The following is a 20,402-nucleotide window of genomic DNA, read 5'->3' on the forward strand; positions in this document are numbered from 1 at the left end:
ATTACTACATTACTTCTGCCCAGTAGACGGCTTTGCAGCACAGGCACAGCTCATGGGGCAGCTCCTCTGTGAAGCCTTCGTATCCTTTGCTCTACCAGTCCCACAGCACCTTGTGCACCCATCACCACCCAGTCACATGCAATGGGCTTATTTGCTCACATATCTTCCTGCGCACCACTCTGCCGGGGTCCAGCCCCAGCAGGTCCAGGGGTCCCCAAAGGTGTGGACGGAGTCGGCGAAGAAGGAAGGACACGGAGACAGCGTTCAGTTGATCAGCAGCCTAGCCAGGCTCTCCAGCCAAGTTCTGGTCTGGATCTCCAGAGAGGTTCTGCTTCGGATCTCCAGCGAGGTTCTGTAGCCATGTTCCCTCGCTAGGTTCTTCAGCCAGGTTCTGTCCAGGTTCTCCAGCCAGGTTCAGTCACCAGGTTCTAGTCAGGTTCTCTTGCCAATTTCTGTAGTCAGGTTCAGTCCAGGATCTTTTGCCATGTTCTCTCCAGCGAAGTTCTTCTGTCTGTAGGTTCTGTCTGTAGGTTCTCTCTTCTAAGTTCTGTGTTGTTACATCTGTATTTATACCAGTTGATTCCAATCCTATCAATCTCTATTCCAAAGGTTAGGGCGTTTCTTATCTCCATTCCAGGGAGTAAAGATTATGTAGCTTAAGCATGATTGTTCGTAGTTAAAGGGATTAATTACCCGCCTGGCACTTAGTTGAGGGGTTTTATTCCCTCCCTAACTTCAGGGGAAAATCCCTACCTGGGGAAGCAACCTTTCTCAGAGAGGAGACCTTGGTTAAAACACATAGTGCCAAGAAGGTGAGCAAACATATTAAGAACAGTATGCCATATATGCCAGGTCCCTTGAAACAGCAAGGATGGATCGGCTCCCGGCACCACTCCAAGGATGAATCCCTTGTTTCTTACCTTGGGACCCTTCCCCTGTGCTACCCTTCCCCTAGCACAGTGCCTGGTCATAGTATATTCTTAGTAAATATTGGCCGAAGGAGAAGATATTAGATCAATGATGAATATTTTAATAGTTCCAGGAAAAAAAATTGTAGATTTAAGCAGGGATCTTAAGAATAGTACTTAGATGTGAGTTTTTGCTTTTGTGTGGCAAACAGTTTATTCTGACTTCGTGTCATGGAGATAAAATCAAATTTAGAACAATACTGGCTTCTTTTTCAAATGTGCTTTTATGCTCTCTTTTTTTTCTCCTTTATACTTTCACTCTGATGACAGTGGTTTGCTACTTCCATTAGGTTGTCAGCCTGTTCGAGAATCTCACAGGGCAAGACCAGAGTCTAGTTCTAACTCGACTCCATCACCCAGACCACTTAACCTCTCTGAGCTTTGGTTCCTGGAACTGCTTGCTCAGTGGTTTCTACAGTAATTTCCATGACTTAAATTCTACAGCATTGTAAGGCTTCAGGAGCTTGAAGTTGAGGACTACAGGCAATCGGCTTCTTTCACATTGCTTGTAAGTGGCCCTTGTGAAATCTTATTTAGGAGCATGACCAAGACAAATACCGCAAGATTTCATTTATATGTGGAATCTGAAAAGTGAAACAAGTGAACAAACAAAACAAAACAGACATGTAGATACAGAGAACTAACTGATGGTCGCCAGCAGGGAAGGGATGGGGGAAGAGTGAAAAAGGTGAAGATTAAGAGGTACAAACTTCTAGTTATAAAATACATAAGTCACGGGGTGTGCAATCTAAAGCATAGGAAATATAATCAATCATGTAATAACTTTGTAAGGTGACAGTTACTAGACTTACAGTGGTGATCACTTCATAAGGCAGATAAATGTCAAGTTACCATGTTGTAAACTGAAACTATTGTATGTCAACTGGAATAATAAAAATAGATAAATAAATAACATGTGTTAAAGACTAGTCAAGTGTAAAGATGTGAGCTGGGTGCTGCAGGGGTGGAAGATAGAAGTGACACCTGCCGTCTGGGAGCACCCATCTTGCAGGTGCCACAGCTCACAGACACATGCTGTGACCATGTCGCTGACAGTGAGTTACTACAGCACAGCGAGAGGCCAGAGCTCATCCTTCTGAGAGGCCCTGCCAGCGCTCAGCACTGTCCTCCGGTCTGGGAGGGGCACCGCAGCACCGCCAGCAGGCACCTGCTCCATCAGAGCGGTTCCGGCCGCTTGAGCTTTACTTGTTGCTGTCCCCGGAGCTCTGACCCAGAATCCCAGGGAGGGAGATCTCTGAGGAAGCTATCATCTCCTAGTCTGTTTTTGTCATGGTGATTTTTAAAATGTGCTTTTTAGACAGTATTTTATCAATGAGCTCAGGATACAATATATTATTAAGCAAAAGCAGGATACACTATGTACAAGGAGAGGATAGGATAGATATCATGCATAAGGTCAGCAGTGTGACCTACGCAGAAGGTTCCTGAGAGCTTGAACAGGGCTGACTCATCTTTCGCTGGCAACGCTCATAGCCGTTCCTGGTGCACATTAAGCATTAAGTAGCTCTTGACTTAATAAATATACACTTAAGTTACTAAGATTCATAATGAGTAGAACCAAGAAAAAATGCTGATAGTGAGGCAATAAGGGAGCAAGAAATACCAGTAGACTCTGCCAGGCCCCCTTTAAAAGGGGCTTTATTACAAGGATGGACAGTAAAGGTGACGGAAAACTCAGGCATGGCCCCACACAGAGGCACATACTGGCTGGAAGTATGGACTCTGGAGCGAGGCCATTTGGCTTCAGGTTGTGTCTCTGCCACTTACGAGCTGTGCAGCGTTCACCAGGCTCCTTAACTTCTCTGTGCGTCAAGTGCCGCCACCACCACCATCATCATCTACTTCATAGAGTTACTGTGGAAAAGGAATTAATTCATACTTGTAACAATGCCTAGAATGTTCTTTAGCACATAGTAAAGGTACAATAAATGTTAGCTATTATTATTGTTGTTATTGTTAATATTGATACTATTAGAATTGTTCAAAACTAGGATTCAGTTTAGGTGCCTGAAAATCCATGATTTGCCCTCAATCCCAGGAGATGGATCACCTCCTGTCTTAAGTCCACCAGTTAACTGGCTCAGCTGTTCCTTTCTGTCTCTTCTCATTTCTCTGGTGCGACTAATGGGCTGCTCATCCCCATGATTCTGGGTCATACTTCTGAGACAAGGAGGAACCGGCTGCCTTGTTTGAGCAGTTCTCATGCCTGGCCAGCTCACAGGGTGTTCTCCAGCCTGAAGACTGGCCACCATTGGGTCGGAGCTCTTGTCCAGTTGGCCGTGGCCAGGGTGGGTCCAGCTGCAGCTGATCTCAGAAGGGGAACGTGGGCACTGAGGGGGGAGCTCTTGTAATTATGGGACCTTAAATTATTCTGAAAAGAGGACTCATAGAATAAAGAAAGGGTATAAAACAAAAAACTTAACACTGTTGAAGAGACAGATGACTTTTGGCGTTTTCCAACCAGCATACCAATTCATTTTCTAAGGCCCATTAGTTTCTGGTAAGATCCTCAAAGGAAATTATGTGGCTAAGAACTGTGGCAATGAAACAAAACCTCAGAGGCCTTTTCTGAACCCCTGCCATTCTAGGTCATGCCCTTTCCACCTCTGCATCAGTTCACGCTGCAGCATGTCTCTTTTCTGGCATCTTATTCAATTCTTTCCATCCCGTGGACCAGCCAAGAAAACAGAGTATAATGTATAAACTACTCACAGAGATGCCAATGGACTAATTATTTTCTATGTCCGAATGAGCCTTACCTTTGGGAAAGCTCTTTTGGGGAACATTAATGGCACATGTGCACGTTCTCATAGACCATATCCCTCTCACTCTCACTGCCACGGACCCGCACCTGTTCACCACTCCCTGTGTTTTCACTGTGATCAAAACAGCATTTCACTCCCTGGAAGTTGACCATGGCCACTTTCAGACCACCTGAGCGCTGGAGTCACGTTTGATAGAAATGGCTGTTTGCTGCAATGCCTATAGCTCAGCATGAAGCAGACAGCAGGAAATGGGTAGAACCTTTAGGGGGTCAGGGCTATGTAAGATCATTGTTCTTGCTGGGCCATCTCTTTTCCCCAGAGGCCTGTGATTTGGTATTTCTTTGGCCAGATACTAGCTCTGGAAACATTGAACAGAAAGCATTCCATCCCTTATTACTCAGCGTGTTCTTTCCAGAGCTGCCGAGAAGGTTGTGTTGGGTTTCACGGGCTGCAGAGTTTGAGTCTGCTACTTAGCTGAGACAAAAATCTCTGCTTTCGGTGCCCAGCTTGAATATTATGCCCAACACTTGAGGAGGGGAAGCAGCATTTGAAACATTTTCATTGTCCCCACGTGTGATCTGGGTATTCAATGTTTTGAACTAAAAAATATCTCACAACCCAGTGGAAGGTCAGTGTCACATGTTTCTGATAATAAAAAATAATCACTCTTTCCTGCCTTCCTCTCACAAAAAATGAAAATAAAATATAAAGTAAAATAAAATGAAATGAAATAAAATAAAATAAAATAGGTCTTGAGCTGTGAGATGAATTTCCTCAAATGATCAAAACCAAAGGGCTGTTTGAGCTTCCTTAACCCTGTTAGCAATAAAAAGGTCAAAATAGCCGTACATACCCTGGATTGAAAAAAACAATTTAAAGACTTTTGCTGACACATCTAATGATCTCAAATAAAAGTTATTTGAACATAAAAATAAGGACCTTTTAAAGATGTGGGTAGCAATCTCCACCTGTTCTCTCCGGAAAAAACAGCTGCATTTTCAGAAAATTCCAAATGGTTTTCAAAGCCAAATATAACAGGATCTTTGCTGCTGATGTGTTCATTTAGTTTGGAGAATAATTTTTAATGCTCAAAAGTTGAAAACTCAATATTGGTCATTTTAAAGATTGTAAAATGTATTTCAGCCCCAGGCTGACAAACAATACAACTGTTTTAGGTGTCCTTCTCCTTTGTTAGCTGTGTAAGGACAACGGTGTTGAGGGAAGACTTCAAGAATGGAGAGACCATGTGTTACAGGCTCAAGATTAGCTTCTGATCCACTAGTGGCTTCAAGAAAGGACCGCAAACTTGCATTTCAGCAGTGGCCCACGGCCCACCTGCCTCGTGGAAAGGTGTGAAGTCCTTACACATTGTGATTCTCTCTCAGAAGCCATGTGGGGCGGGGTATCTTCTCTTCTTCCTGACCCCAGATGGATAACCCTGCCCTATTATCTGCTTTGGCACAGAAGAAAATCACTGGACAGTTGCCATCTTTCAGTTTCCTGCACATGTGTGTAGCTATGGCCAAGGTAAACCGGTCTCTTGGGTTTTTGGAGTTAAATTAGCTGAGCTGTTTGTTTCCTCTGAGCCATATACAGATGCTTTTTGAACTATCTTTGTGTCTGAGGGATTTTTTTTCGTAGTATCAGCACACCACTTCCTCCACGCCATTGCTTTGAACAGTTTTGCAGAGGGCGATATTCTTGCTGGCCACCAGCCTAGCCAAGCAAAGTGATGATGGATGGATGGCAGCAAGCCTTTACGAGAGTATTTCATGTCTGTGCATGACTGCATGAAACAATTTCTTTTCCACTAATTTTGGCAGATAGGGTGGGATATCAGGCATTGGCTCCCCCATTTGAATGATACTCAAAGTTTAGGCTGAAATAATGTCCTCGGACAACCCTTTGCCTGCTCTCTCTTTCTGACAATCCCATGGACCCTTTTGAATGTGGATTTCTACTTAACTTTTGATGCTTCCAGACTCTCAGGTCCTGTTAAAGTTTAGAAGCTGCAAGTTTAAGTAAAGCCATTCCTTTTTTTGTTATTTATTTATTTTTTAAAAAATATTTTTATTGATTTCAGAGAGGAAGGGAGATGAAGAGAGAGATGGAAACATCAATGATGAGAGAGAATCATTGACTGGCTGCCTTCTGCATGCCCTCTACTGGGGATCAAGCCCAAAACCCAGGCATGTATCTTTGACCAGAATTGAACCTGGGACCTTTCAGTCCACAGGCCAAAGCTCTATCCACTGAACCAAACCGGCCAGGGCCTTTAAAAAAAAAAATCATGTGATTTTAATTTTTTTATAACTTTGTTTTTATTTTATTACAATAAAAATAGTCATTCTTAATTTTCCTTTTATTGTACTTTAAATATTGTTAGTAATGATCTTTGAGTATTTAAATGTTGATATACAAACATGTATAGTGCTTTTACTAACACATCTTATAAATATTATGCCCTTTTCAATAAATTCATAATTTTTTGTGATGAAAATAGTAATATTTTATAGTATCTCCAGAATAAATTCTAAATTCTTAAGTACTTCTATACATACGCTAAAGAAAACAAAACTAGACATTAAAATATAATAAGTTTGGAGTGATTTTTATACTCCGAGATTTATGCATTAAAAAAAAAAACTGATTTGACTTTTACCACATTCTGATTTTACATTTTAAAAAATGTAATTGCTTTTTCTTGTGGAGAAATAGTTGGGAGTGAGAGTTACACTTAAGTAAATTCACCGCTGCGTTGATCCAGTTCTTTCATGGACTTTATTTTTGGAAAAGCCCAAATCTCAGCAAACTGATAACAGGTACCAGTTATTTCCCTGAATAATATGTTGTACGCTGTCTTTTGTATTGTCTTGGTGCATTTTACAATGTATTATCATTTTAAAACGTTTTTTAAAGCTGCATTTAAAGGCTGATGATAGACACGTCCCAGATAGTAATCTTTAATGAATTCAGAGTAGAAAGGAAGGTGTTACTGCTGTTCCCATTGCTTACACTTCTACATGTTGCTTATGCCTCTAAAGATTTTGAGATTCCTCATCTCTGTGTATCTCTGGGCATTTTTTAAAAACTCTTGTCTATATTTTCAAGATACAAGGCGGGGGAAGAAAACCTTGGCTCCTCAATTGTGCAGTTAGAGGTTGAAGAGAATTCAGTAGACACCTCTAGTGAAGAATTATCAGAAATGGGCCTCCGCAGAGCACAGTGTATTCTGCAACTGGAATAAATCAGGATAGAAAGTCCTGTGTCCAGAAGCCTCTGTCCTCTGGAGAATAAAACTTCACATTGGCGGTCTTCACGTTGGTTTTCCGTGAGTTCCCAGCCAACAGGAGTAGGGTCCTGTGTGTGTTTGCTGTGTGGTATTAAATTCTGCTGAAGCTCTATTTGACTCTTGGCACTACTGTCCTTCACGTCAGAGTGCCATCTTGAGCTGAACTTGGGCATGATAATAGGAATGTGGTTTTGTTTCTCACTTGTTCAGATCTTGCCTCAAGGCCCTTTTCCTCTCAGTTCAATATATGCCACCTCTGAAAACATTCCCAGACTATTGTTCTTCTCTCTCTTCATTTCTCAATCACTTAAAAAAAAAAAAAAAGCAGCCTTGAAAATAAGCTCTGTCTTCCATTTCCTAGTTGGTTGAGACTACCCCAAAGCCCCAAAGAGCTCGTGGGCATTTTCCTAGCGCACTGAAGAAAAGTCCTGCTGGTGTGGCTCAGTTGGCTGGGCGTCATCCCGTGCACTGAAAGGTCACCAGTTCAATTCCCGGTCAGGGCGTAGTATTCCTGGATTGTGGGCTTGATCCCTGGTAGGGGGTATGCAGGGGGCAGCCGAACAATTTTAAAAAATTATATTACTTAAATTTTCCAAATTGTTCCATGTATGATTTTTTAATAAAAAATATTTTTTTTTTATTTGAAGGAAGTTAACTATAAAAAGTGGGAGAAACATAAAGAAGTTAACCCTAGACAATGGGACTCGACTCTATGGTGTCTCCCTCCAAACAAATGTCTTCTTTCATCTCAACAAAAAGACCACTAATTGAACATCATTTGGGTTAACAACTGCTCTCTCTTTAAAAATAAAAGGCAAGCCCAGCCAGCGTGGCTAAGTGGTTGAGTGTAGACCTGTGAACCAGGAGGTCACCGTTTGGTTCCCGGTCAAGGCACATGCCTGGGTTGTGGGTTCGATCTGCACTGTGGGGCGTGCAGGAGGCAGCCGATCAATGATTCTCTCTCATCATTGATGTTTCTATCTTTCTCTCCCTCTTCCTTCCTCTCTGAAACCAATAAAAATATTTTTAAAGAATAAAATAAAAGGCAACAGCTTGATTTCCTTCTTACATCTCGATGAGATCATATTATCTTGGGGAAGGGAATCATGACCTATGGGTCAGAAATACTTTGGGACAGGAGCCCCTTAGGGTTCCGAGTGGGGTGAAGGGAAAATGTAGGGCTGACTTGGGGAAAGGGACAGAGGCTGAAGCTGGAGCGCTCCACAGGGTGATGAGCCTCTCTCCCCTCCGCCACCTCTAGGTCCTTTCCTTTGAAGACTTGGAACTGAAGTTTCAGTTTAATCACATTATGTATTAAATAAACTTTTTCGGGCTGGCCCCATCAATATACCCTCAAGTAAACTTGTATGGACTGTTCTCAAATAGAAATTACTGCCCCCCCCCCCCCAAGGACTGTGGAGCACCCCACATTCACATCAGCCTCGGCCTGACTGGCCCTTCCCCTGCCAGTGATTTGTGAAGCAACCCTGTAAGATCAGATGAGCTGGATCCACACCAGCACCCGCACTGCACAAGACGGGGATAAATTCCTGTTCCTTCCATCGTATTGTCAAAAGTGCAGAAATAACAGAAGCAAAACCAATGAATCACCAAAGTAGTAATCAGTAAAAGCTTATTGTGCACACACCAAAAAGACAGTTTGCAAACCAGGAGCGCTCAAACCAAAACATGGAGTGAGGCTCGGGCATATTGTTATAAAGCAGCTCATAGGGTGAGAAAGCAGTGACTGCTTATTCCTCACAGTGATTGGTTATGATATTAGGATGTGCTTAAATGATAGCGCGTTGGACAGTGGTTACCATATATCAACTTTGGGAAACAGTTTAAGTTTTGCGTATGATTTCCAGAGGCATAAAAGCAAGAAATGACCCAGGTCAAGTTAGTCTTGCAAAATAAACAAATTCAGTTTGGCTTGTATGACTTTACTGGTTTCATCTGCTCAGGGAATTTTCAAAATAAAAATTGAAAATTTTTGGTCTTCGTTTTTTATTTGCACAGCATCAGCTCAGATATGAAGGAAGCTCCCTGAGGGTGGAGAATTTTGTCTGTTTGCTCAATGCCCTGTCCCCAGCACCTAAGACAGTGCGTGTTGAATGACTGCTACATGCAGGGGCTCTAACAGTGTCCCTGCTCGCTAGTTAGCCATGCAGTCAACACACAGATAAAAAGATCACAGAAAACATCTTTATTACTAGAAAGTAACTTTCTTTGTGTATTGGTCTTTTTGGCTGGAGAAGAGGGCTGAGAGGTTGGTTGTGGGGCCAGGAAAGGCCTCGATGGCAGAGCCTGGAGTTGGAGAAGCTAATCTGGAAGGAGACGGCTGTGGTGATGGAGAGGGACCGTGGTTAGGGATGGAAGGGGATGCTGGCCAAAGTGGAGGTCATGCTAACAGGTTATTCTTGACCTTTGCCCCACAGCACCCGTTCAGCTACTTATTTGCTTTGCTAGCAACTGTCACCCAAGAGCCAAGAGGAACACCCGGGTTGGGTTCTGTTTAATTGTTGCTCAGTGGGTTTTTGTTTGTCGTTGTGTTGTTGGTTTTTAATAATGGTAAGGGTGAGGCAGGGAGAGGCCATTTAGTTTGGGGTTTTTTTTACATCGTCCATTTACCTTTCTGAGAGTATCCTACAAAACATAAACCACATGTGGTTTTCATACCTCAGATCTCTGTGGTTGGTTACTCTCAAACTAGTCAATATTTAAAGGTAGTCATGGAGTTGCTTTTACATAAGCCACCAACTGATCATTCTGTTGGAATGGTTCTGAAGCAGAATGAAATGGTGCAAGACTGAAGGAAGCAGCTTCCATAAAGCAGGGAAAGTTAGCATTAAGCCAAAGAACAAAACCAAACCAAAAACAAAACACCCCCCCTCCCCAAAATGCTGAAGCTAATCACCCTGTGATCGCACCTTTTCTGATCCTGTTGCCCTGCACCCCTATTTGGAATTGAGGGAATACGTGTGTGCATTAGTCCAGTGGGAAGCACTTCCGTTGTCTTTCCTGTGGCTGAAAGGGTCGCCATCCCATCAGGAGACGACCTGGTAATGTTTTTCCAACTGTCTGTTTTCAGAGCTGCCAAGGGGGAGGCCGAAAGTTCTTGGAGTTGCAAAGTCAGATGGGAATCTGGGGTAGAACAAATTCTGTTTGGGGGCAAGCCACTGAGAAAAGCAGGGCCTGCTAAGAAACAGGAGGAAAAAGCACCTTGCACATCTGTGACCGTTTGGAAATAAGGAGAGATAAGGTTCCCTCTCAGATTTGTAGAGAGCAGCTGTGAGCAGAGCCATCCAACTCTGCTCATGACTTTAAACGGAGCCCAGGGATATGCAGATATCTGCAGAGCACCAGAAACAATGGCTCTCAGCTTTGCCTGATCCCATGCCCACTTTTAATAACAATATTTTCTAATGTCCCCTTCACACTTTCAATGAACCTTCACACGTAATTTTCTCCAAAATCCATGTAATTTTTATCTAAAAAGAGAAATAAGAGGAATCTATATACATAAAAGCCTAAGTGACCGGTCGACCATTCAACTGTCCGACCGGTAGCTGTGACATGCACTGACCACCAGGAGGCAGACGCTCAACACAAGAGCTGCCGGGCTATCATGTCTTGGCAGCTGCGGTTCTCTGATGACACACCCGGAACCAGAGAAAAGGGAGCCTGACTCCGGGTTGCGTCACCCGAGAACCACCCTCTCACAATCCAGGACCCTTTGGGGGATGTCAGAGAGCCGGTTTTGGCCCTATCCCCAGAGACCAGGCCAAGGGACCCCACCTGTGCACAAATCCGTTCATCGGGCCTCTAGTGTAACTTATAAAATAACTTCAATTTGGAAGTGATCAGGTACAACTCATTATCAAACAAAGTGAAGTAAGTGGTCAGGTATTTGCATCTACACCTGTAATCACCATAAATGGAACAGCTGTAACTTTGAACTAACCTTGGTAAGAGTTAGAGACTCTATCCTCAAATGGCAGTGTCTTTGGGCACATAATTTTCTGGGAGGGGTGATCAATTCTTGGTAAAAATCCAAGCAAAACATAGTATTTCATTTATATGATAGTGGCATTACTGGAAAATTCAGGAACTAATACAACAGTGCAGTAATTACTTTGAGTTTGTATGTGAAATGGAGATGAGATCTAAGCTCAGATAACCATAAACAGCTTTTCCACGTACACCAATGTCCAGCAGGACCTTTGAAGGTCATGTGGGAAAATTCCTTCCTGAGTAGGGCAGTCTGGTACATTGGATGTCATCTGGCATCCCTGGTCCCCAGGTCTGAATCACAGCAGGGCCCCCATCATTATGATACCTACAAATGTCCTGTTCTTATGCAGGGAGGTTGGGTTTGCACCAGCCAGGCCTGAAAGTGCAGTCAGGGGTCCCAGGGGAAGTCTCAGGTCACTGAGCCCTTCCTGCAGCGTTCAGATGGGTGATGTCAGGCCCAGAGGTGCAGAGCTGTAGAGACCCTTGTTTCCTGAGTAGCCCAGGGAACTGGTTTCATGAGCACATGGCCCTGTCCTCCAGTGGGAGACACCGTGGAAGCATGTAGTTGGAGAGAAGTCTGAATAAGGAACAAGACGGCTATTGTCCCCACCCCAGAGATCACGGTAAAGACCCCATTCTGCTCCCTACCTGGTGATCAGCAACCACAAGGAACATGCAGCTATCCGAATGCCAGTAGCTTCTCCCAGTGCGTGTGCACAAGAGTCGACATGCCAGGATGTGAAAATGCGGCTCTCCACCACTTTGCCCCTTGAGTTGTAAGAAACTTCTATTTCACATGGGTTTCCCCTGGGACCACTAGTTTTGGATGTTGGTGACCCACTTTGAAATCTTTGCCTTTTAATTAAATTAAGAGACCCTGCCATATCCCTGACACTGGCAAATAGCCCTGCTTGGGAAAGAGAGTTGTTGAATGTGGTGGCAGGTCCCCAAGGTGTCTTCTTCCATGGCTGTCCTGTGTCACGGCACATCAGGAGTACGTGTAATAATAATATGTTTTAAATGCATAGTGTAGTAAATAAATATATTATTACAATTTCATTTATTTTACTCTTTAATGTAGCTAGTAGAAAATATAGATCTGCACATATGACTCATTATATTTCTACTGGACAGCACTAATCTAGTCGAAGGGTTTTTTTCTTTTGTTCTTTGGTTGGTTGGAATTTTGCTTTTTTTTTTTCTTGAGGGGTACAAACATGTTTTATTAATGTAAAATGTCTCTATTCATTTATATGGCAAATACAGTCCCTTACTAAAAAAAAAAAAAAAAAAAAGACATTTGTCTTTCAATCTGTCAAACTTAGCTAGAAAATTCATGTGTGTTTTTTTATAATCATATACTAGTATTGACATGATACAAAATGCAGGATGCAAAAATAAATTCAATAAGCATTAGAAATAATTTCACACATATGCAGAATCTTGGGCAAATGGTTAAAATTAGAGATGAACATTAAATGTGGGCAGACAGATATTCCACATACAGCAATGAACTTAACAGATGTGTTTGCAGTGCTTTCTGGTAACCAACTTGCTTTCTGTTCATCTTTAAACACCCAATTCCAAATCTTCCAGCTTCTGGAGAAGAGCTTTCTCTTTTTGAATTTTCTCCAAGTGATTTTTTTTTTAAGCTGTTTTCCAGTTTCTACTGGTTCTTTCAGTTGTTTGATTGCTTTGTTTCTCCTTTAAGCTCTTGATTTTTGGTCTATCTCAGGTTTTCCAGAAGGTGACTGAGAGTATTTTGTGCTGAGGTCTGCAGGAATAGGGGCAGGAAGAGGCGCCAAATCTGTACTCGAGTCACTTCTTGCTTCCTGCTTTGCAGTTCTCTTAGATTCAGGCTTCCTTTGATTTTTAAGGGCTGTTGTTGATAAGGGCTTATCATTTCTGGATTGTGGTTTTATATTCTTTTCTTTTATTTCAAGAAAAACAGTTTTAAATATAATAATGTTACATGCAATAAACCTTAATATTTCAAGAAAATGATTTTAAATATAATAATGTCACATGCAATAATCATTAATATCTCAAGAAAAACAGTTTTAAATATGATAATGTTACATGCAATAAACACCAATTATGTAAGAAAAATGAACTTACATATGGTAATATTACATGCAATAAACATTAATATTTCAAGAATAAAAGAATTTTAAGTATAATGATATTACCAAAACTGTACTAACATAGTATGATATCACAAAAGTTGTAGGAAATATTAAAAATCTGCAAATAACAGGATTACTTCTATTATATTCTAGTATATTTTTCCCCTCTGACTCTATTTTTGTTCATCAGTTTATGTTGTTCATTATATTCCACAAATGAGTGAGATCATATGATATTTATCTTTCTTCAACTGGGTTATTTTGCTTAGCAAGATACTTTTAAAGTCTAATTTGTCAGATATGAGTATTGCCACTCCAGCTTTTTTTTTTTCTTTTCCATTTGCATGGAAAAATTTTTTCCATCCCTTCACTTTCATCCTGTGTGTGTCTTTTGTTTTGAGGTGGGTCTCTTGTAGACAGCATATAGTTGGGTCATGTTTTTGTATCCATTCAACTACCCCACACCTTTTGATGGAAGCATTTAATCCACTTAAATTTAGGGTTATTATTGAGAGGTACTTATTTATAGCCATTTTAATTCTGTATGGCTAGTTTTCTCTCTCTGTTTCTTCTTCTCAGCAATACCTTATAGCAATCCCTTTACCATTTCTTGTAATGCTAGATTGGTGGTGATGAACTCCTTTAGCCTTTTTTTTTTTAGTCTGGGAAGCTCTTTATTTGACTGTCTATTTTGAATGATAGCTTTGCTGGATATAGTAATCTTTGTCTCAGATCCTTGCTTTCCATTACCTTAAGCACTTCATGCCATTCCCTTCTGGCCTGTAGAGTTTCTAATGAGAAATCAGGTGTCAGCCTTATGGGAACTCCTTTGTAGGTAACAGTTTTCTTTTCTCTTGCTGCCTTTAAGATTCTCTCTTTGTCTTTAATTTTTGGCATTTTAATTATGATATGTCTGGGCATGGGTCTGTTTGGGTTCTTCTTCTTTGGGGTTCTCTGTGACTCCTGAACTTGTGTGACTTTTTCCTTTACCAGGTTAGGGAAGTTTTCTATTATTTCTTCAAACACCTTCTCTATTCCTTTCTCCCTTTCTGCTTCTTCTGGCATACCTACTATTCTAATGTTATTAGGTTTCACATTGTCCCACAGCTCCCTTAAGCTGTCCTCCTGTTTTTTCATTGTTTTTTCTTTTTGCTTCTCTAATTGAGTGATATGTTCAACTCTGTCTTCTAATTCACTGATTCAATTCTTAGCTTCCCCTAATCTGCTGTGTATTCCTTCCAATGTGTTCTTTATTTGTGTTATGTCATTCTTTATCTCAGACTGTTTTTTCATAGTTACTATATTTTTTTTCATACTGTTGAGCATTTTTAACATCATTACTCTGAACTCTGTTTCAGATAAATTTCTTATCTCTGCTTCATTTATCTCTTCTGGAGAATTTGCTAGTTCTTTCATTTGGAGGTTGTTTTTTTTTGTTTCCTCATTTTGGTTGTCTGTTTGGGTTTGTGACTATGATTTAGGCAGATCCTCTATACCAGTGGTACTCAACCTTCTGGCCCTTTAAATACAGTTCCTCATGTTGTGACCCAACCATAAAATTATTTTTGTTGCTACTTCATAACTGTAATGTTGCTACTGTTATGAATTGTAATGTAAATATCTGATATGCAGGATGGTCTTAGGCAACCCCTGTGAAAGGGTCATTCAACCGCCAAGGGGGTCTCGACCCACAGGTTGAGAACCGCTGCTCTATACCTCTCAATCTCTAATGCAGGACAGTGTAAAAGGCTGTTTCTGACTAATTGGATCAGGCAAAGACTCAAAGCCTCCAGAGAACGCTTCTGTCTACAGACTAATAGGATTCTGACTTGAATTGCCCCCAGGCAATCGTCCTCAACTGTGGCAAGAGTTTTTGCAACAGGGTGGGGCAGTTGCTTCTGCCTGGAGGCTAATTGTTACTTTTAATCTCTTAAGTGGCCTCAGGGCAAGGTGTTTTCCAATAGGGTATGCTGACTGTCTTCCCCCCAGGCAAGGCAGATGTCTATGTGGGAAGGATGTCCTCCACTGTGTGAGGGAATGACTCAGCCCAGGAAACTTGGGGTTCTGCCTTCTGAGCTCTATTCCCCGATTCCCCAGTCCTGGGTTCTGCTCTCACAGCTCCAGTCCACTTCACCCTCCCTCTGCCAGAGCACAAGGTGGGTGGCTCCACAAGGAATTTTTGTGTGTTGGCCCTTTATGAGAGTGCCCGAACTTTCAGCTGCCACTCCCTGGCAGACAGCACCCCACTGTTTTTCACAGCTAGATGTTATGTGGGTACCCTCCTCAGTTTGGTGCTCTCTGCTGAGGAGTTCAGCTTCAGGATTAGATCCCAGAGTTCTCAGTGGCATCCCCGCCCCCCCGTCCCCCGCCCCCAGCTGATATATCTCTCTGGGACTTCAGTTGCCCTCTGTGGGTGTCCAGCCAGCCCTTTCAAGCCTCTGCCCCTCCTACCAGTCTCTATATGGTCTCCACCTTCGGTCCTTGGGTATCAGGGTTCTCTCCTATGAGTTTTCCATTGATTATTCAGGAAGCCTTTCCGTATTTCAGTTGTAATTCCAGCTTGTTCCTGGGAGCATGTCCATTCAGTATCCTCCTACTCTGCTGCCATCTGCTTTTTGCTTTTTGTTGCCATTAAGAGGGTCTCAGGTTTTGCGAGTTTAATGCTTTTGGGGGAAAGAAATCTTTGAGTCCTGAACTATTACAGGGGATCCCTCAGCCTCTGTCCTGTTTCATCCATGAGCCGAGATCATTTTGAGAAGTAAAAGGTAACTTCTTACAGTTCTGAGCATGTATATAACAGAGTAAGCAAACCTCTTTAACAGCCTCTAGTGGGTAAAAAAGGGAGTGAGCCACAAGTCATTTTTATTTTATTTTTTTAAACTTTCTATTATGGAAGCATTTCAAATGTACATGAAAACTAGCCAGAATATTATAACCAACTGCATGCAACCCTCACCAAGCTTTAAGGATGATCATCTCAGGCCAGTTTTGTTTCATTTATATCCCTACCCACCTGCGCCCCTCTACTTTGAAGCAAACCCAGACATCATATCATTCCCTCTCAAATATTTCAGTATGTTTCTCTAAAAATTTAAGGAGTCTCTTTTAAAAACACAACAGCTTAACCTCAATAACATTATTACACCTAAAGTTTAGCAATAATCTTAATATTATTAAATATCGATCAGTATTCAAGTTTCTGGTTGCCTCATATTTTTAAATTTGTTTGTATCAGTATCCAAATACCACGTTGCCTCTGATTGCTGCCTCTCTCGGGCTCCCCTCACAGCTCTTCTACTGCATTAGCTTCATTCTCAGCCTCTGAATGTTTACAATGTGGCTATAATGCCACCAGTCCCAGCCCTACACATCTTACAAAAGTCTCATTGCATCTCCTTGGTACAGAAGCAGTCGCACGCTCCTCTTTGAACCAATCACTGTAGCCAGGGAACCAATGGCCCTAACTGCCAGGGTTGGTCACTTTCTACAGGTAGTCATGGAAACACAACTTGAAAAATTGGAATTATTTTTTTTCAGCCCTGCTCATATTTTATGTATGTTACTGTTGCCCTGATTCAGTCTCTGTTGATTCGGGGTCACCGCTGGAGGGTCATTGGCTGTGACTGATTCTTTACTGCTTCCCAAGACTGGGGTTTCCAAGATGTGCTGCTGTTTTATAATCTTTTTGCTCTTGTTTTTTTTTGTGTGTGTTTTTTTTCCCCCAGTAGATTAAATATGGAAGATTCTTTGCCTGATTGGTCTGAGAGCCTATTGGTTCTTGTTTTACTCTATCATTAAGCTCAGGCTGGTCTATGCATCGAGTGGGGTGTGCACAATTAAATTCTCATTGAGGTCCAAATTGTGATCGTCTTTATTTGCCTGGAGTTCTGGATTCACTTATCTTTGGCCTTTGGTTCTAATAACAGCCCTACCAGCAATCAATACAAATACTGCTCTCAATTTCTCTCGTCCACATCACAGCCCTCTCCCTACCTCTTTCTTCTGCCTCTTCTCATGCTTATAGAAAAGAATTAAGTGAAATCCTCCTTCTGAACCTAAACTGAGGCTTAAGGCAGTAACAACACTGGGCCATGGAGCCGAGACCAACTTCTGGCCCCGCTCTGCTGCGCCCTGTGGTATGGCATGAGCAGGACGCTTAGTCTCTCTGGACCCCCGTGTCCTCATCTTTAAGTGATGGTGTGGGCTTTGATCTCTGTAGTCTGGTGCAGCCTTAAAATGACCTATTTTAAGAAGCTGATGCTGATCTTGGGACACTTCATCACGGAGGAAGGTCAGAAAGCGCTTATACGCCCAACACCTGCATGTCATCCTATGCAGAGTGGCCTCCGAGGCAACCTGGGGTCAGTGACGTGGTCAGCACTCTTCCGCCGCCCACCACATCATCTCTCCCTCATCTCCATCTTTTCCTGCCTCATTTCCTTTACCCCCCCCCTTCTTTCTGATTGGATTATTTGTTTTCAACTTTCTTCATCCATGTTTTTTTCTCCCCACTGCCCAATTCGTAAGCCACCTGTACTGCCTAAGACTGCCAAGCCCCCTGCTGGGCTAAAGGACTTACCTACTTTCCTCCTTCTGGAACTGTTCCCATTAACTTAAGCCTTCTCAGGAAGGTTCAAGTCTAGTCTTGGCATTTGTTATTCACTGTGCCACAGGGAACAGTCTTAAGCTCTTAAGGGAATGTTATGTCTTGGTAGAACTTTTAGGAGTTATTGTTGTTTTTATTCAACAACCAATATTAATTGAGCACCTACCAGGTGTCAGACACTGATCTAGATGCTGAGGCGATAGCAGGAAAGAGGGCCCCTGCTCTCATGGAGCTTGAATTCCAGCGGGGAAAGAGGTACAAGTAATAAACCATTAAATGAATGGAAAAAAATGTCAAGTGGTGACATGTACTATGCGTAAAAGAAAACAGGAGCAGAGATGGGCATGAATGAGTTCATTTTTGCTGAGAACTGAAGAATGAGAAGGACCCAGGTGATAAGCTTACCTGCTGAGAGGGCTTACAAGTGTGAGGCCCCAGGATGCAAATGAAATAGGTGCATTTAACAGAAAGGGCTAGAAAATAAATTAGCAAGGGGGAGGTTACCTGAGATGAGGTCAGAGGACTAGGGAGGGGCCAGATATTGTTGGTCTTTTTGAGTCTAGGTGGAGAGATTAGACTTTTTAAGTGAAAGAAGAAACCACTGGAGGATTTTAATCAGGGGAGAAACAGTATCAGATTTAGGTCCTATGGGGGCCTGGTAGACACCTCATAAATGTGTCCAAAATTGATTGTATTTACAAGTTTTCATTAAAGATAAAATAAACCCAAACTCTAGACAACTACTCCCTTGCATGTCTCAGAGGCTCCAGGCTTCTCAGTGACCTACTCCCTTCTAGCTGAGCTGACACTGGTGGATAAGAATAGCCATGAGCACCTCTGCATCGTGCGCGTGTGCATGTGCGTGTGCGTGCATGCGTGTGCATGTGTGTGCATGTGTGTGCGCGTGCATGTGTGTGCGTGTGTGTGTGTGTGTGTGTGTGTGTGTGTTTGGGGTGCTCACTTCAAGAACTTAAAAATAATTCTCAAAATACATAGAGAAATCATCTTATTGCTCATGTTCTCTTTTTAGACCCAACTATAGTTAGACTTCCCCATAGGTTCACTCAGGCATTTACTGGGTAGTTAGTAGAGGGGGAAACAGATGGGAGCTGCAGGCCTCCACCTCTGCCCCACCCCACGCCTGCATGGGTTATTCATATAGTGAGTGTCCCTTGGACTCCAGGCCCTGTGTGAGGCAGGAGGGATACAGTCATACCTTCAAGAGGCTCCAGGCAAAGTAGAGGATTCTCAGTCACTAATCCTCCAATGCTCTGTGCTCAGGAATTCTGCCATGGCTTGGCATCATGATAACCCTGCTTGTGCAGCTGGACTCATATCTCAAAGAGTTGAGAGTCTGAAAGAACCTTAGACGTCAGCTATGCTGGTATTCCTCAGTAGGAGCATTTCCTCAGTAGAAGCATTTCCAGTGTTTTGGATGAGACTGTCCTAAGCATCATAGGAAATTTTTGCATTCCTGGCTCTGCCCATGAATCCTACTGACATAAGCCCCTATTTTAAATGAGAGTGGGCGGGGGGGGGGGGAGTCCTGTGGATCCAAACTGTCCAGTGGTCAGGAAAAATGCTACTGATAATCTTGCTTACATTTTGGCTCCAAATACCATTCCAACGCACTGACCCCCACTCCCAAGTGAAAATGCCACCACACATTTCCAACAGCCTCCTAAATTGAGAGCCACTGGTCTACCCAGCTCTATCAGAATATCAGGCAATTTGTCTTTTCATGCCATTTTTCTCAGAACCCAGCAAAATCAAGACCCAAACTTCAAATTTTACAACAAGGTTAGCTACTGAAATATGCCTCTGTTTTTCATTCTTTCAACTGATATTATTTTATCAGAGTTATATGGTATGTGTTGAGAACATTAAATCTGATCCTTTCAGATGGATCTAGAAAAAATTGTGAGCATTTTTAGATTATTTAAACATACAAGGTTTTGGAATAATATTTTCTATCTACATTCCATTGCCCATCCACCTCTCAGAGTCCTTCAATGAGAAGCCTGGCTTTCCTTCTGTGTTCATTATCTCTGTGCTTTTGTCCAGCGTCTCCTGGGAGAGGTATTGTACCTCATTAAATATGAAGGACAGAAACAAAACATGCTGGCATAGAAAGCTCTGGATCTTCATATGGCCTGAGCTGTGTATCATGTATCCTGACTTGGGCACCAAATCACTTGTCAAAACGCAGTTGCTTTCATACACCTGACCAGCTCTCTTCACCTGCATTTGTGACTTTCTCCCTATACACTTGAATGCTCTGGAGATGAGGACGAATCATTTGTCCCAATTATTGGTGCATTTGAGAGCTTTTAATTCTTGAATGACTCTTTTCCTTCATACCAAATGGTATAGTTAATATCGAGAGTGATTCTTTCAAATGGAATTTTCCTGAAGGAATCTCGGATTCCGTGAACAATTATTTTTATGGAGGTATCTAGAATAAAGTTGGGCTGTTAACTAGATGGATGTTCTGATCTCCCCCTCTTACTGTGCCAAGCAGGTATATTACACCTTGTGGGAAGGAGAAACATTTTTTATCCTTTTAGTTTAGTTTGTGTGTTGTTGTTGTTGTGTGTTTTGTTGTGTTTT

The 20,402-nt window shown here is 42.2% G+C and overlaps 1 protein-coding gene across 6 annotated transcripts in view; it reads left to right on the forward strand.

The window, feature by feature from the left end:
- The window catches only part of WIPF1 (WAS/WASL interacting protein family member 1), a 113,599-nt gene that overhangs the window by 55,986 nt on the left and 37,211 nt on the right, over window positions 1-20,402 (forward strand). The window lies entirely within an intron of this gene.

The sequence above is a fragment of the Myotis daubentonii genome, chromosome 7, assembly GCF_963259705.1.
Source record: "Myotis daubentonii chromosome 7, mMyoDau2.1, whole genome shotgun sequence".
Lineage (NCBI taxonomy): Eukaryota > Metazoa > Chordata > Mammalia > Chiroptera > Vespertilionidae > Myotis > Myotis daubentonii.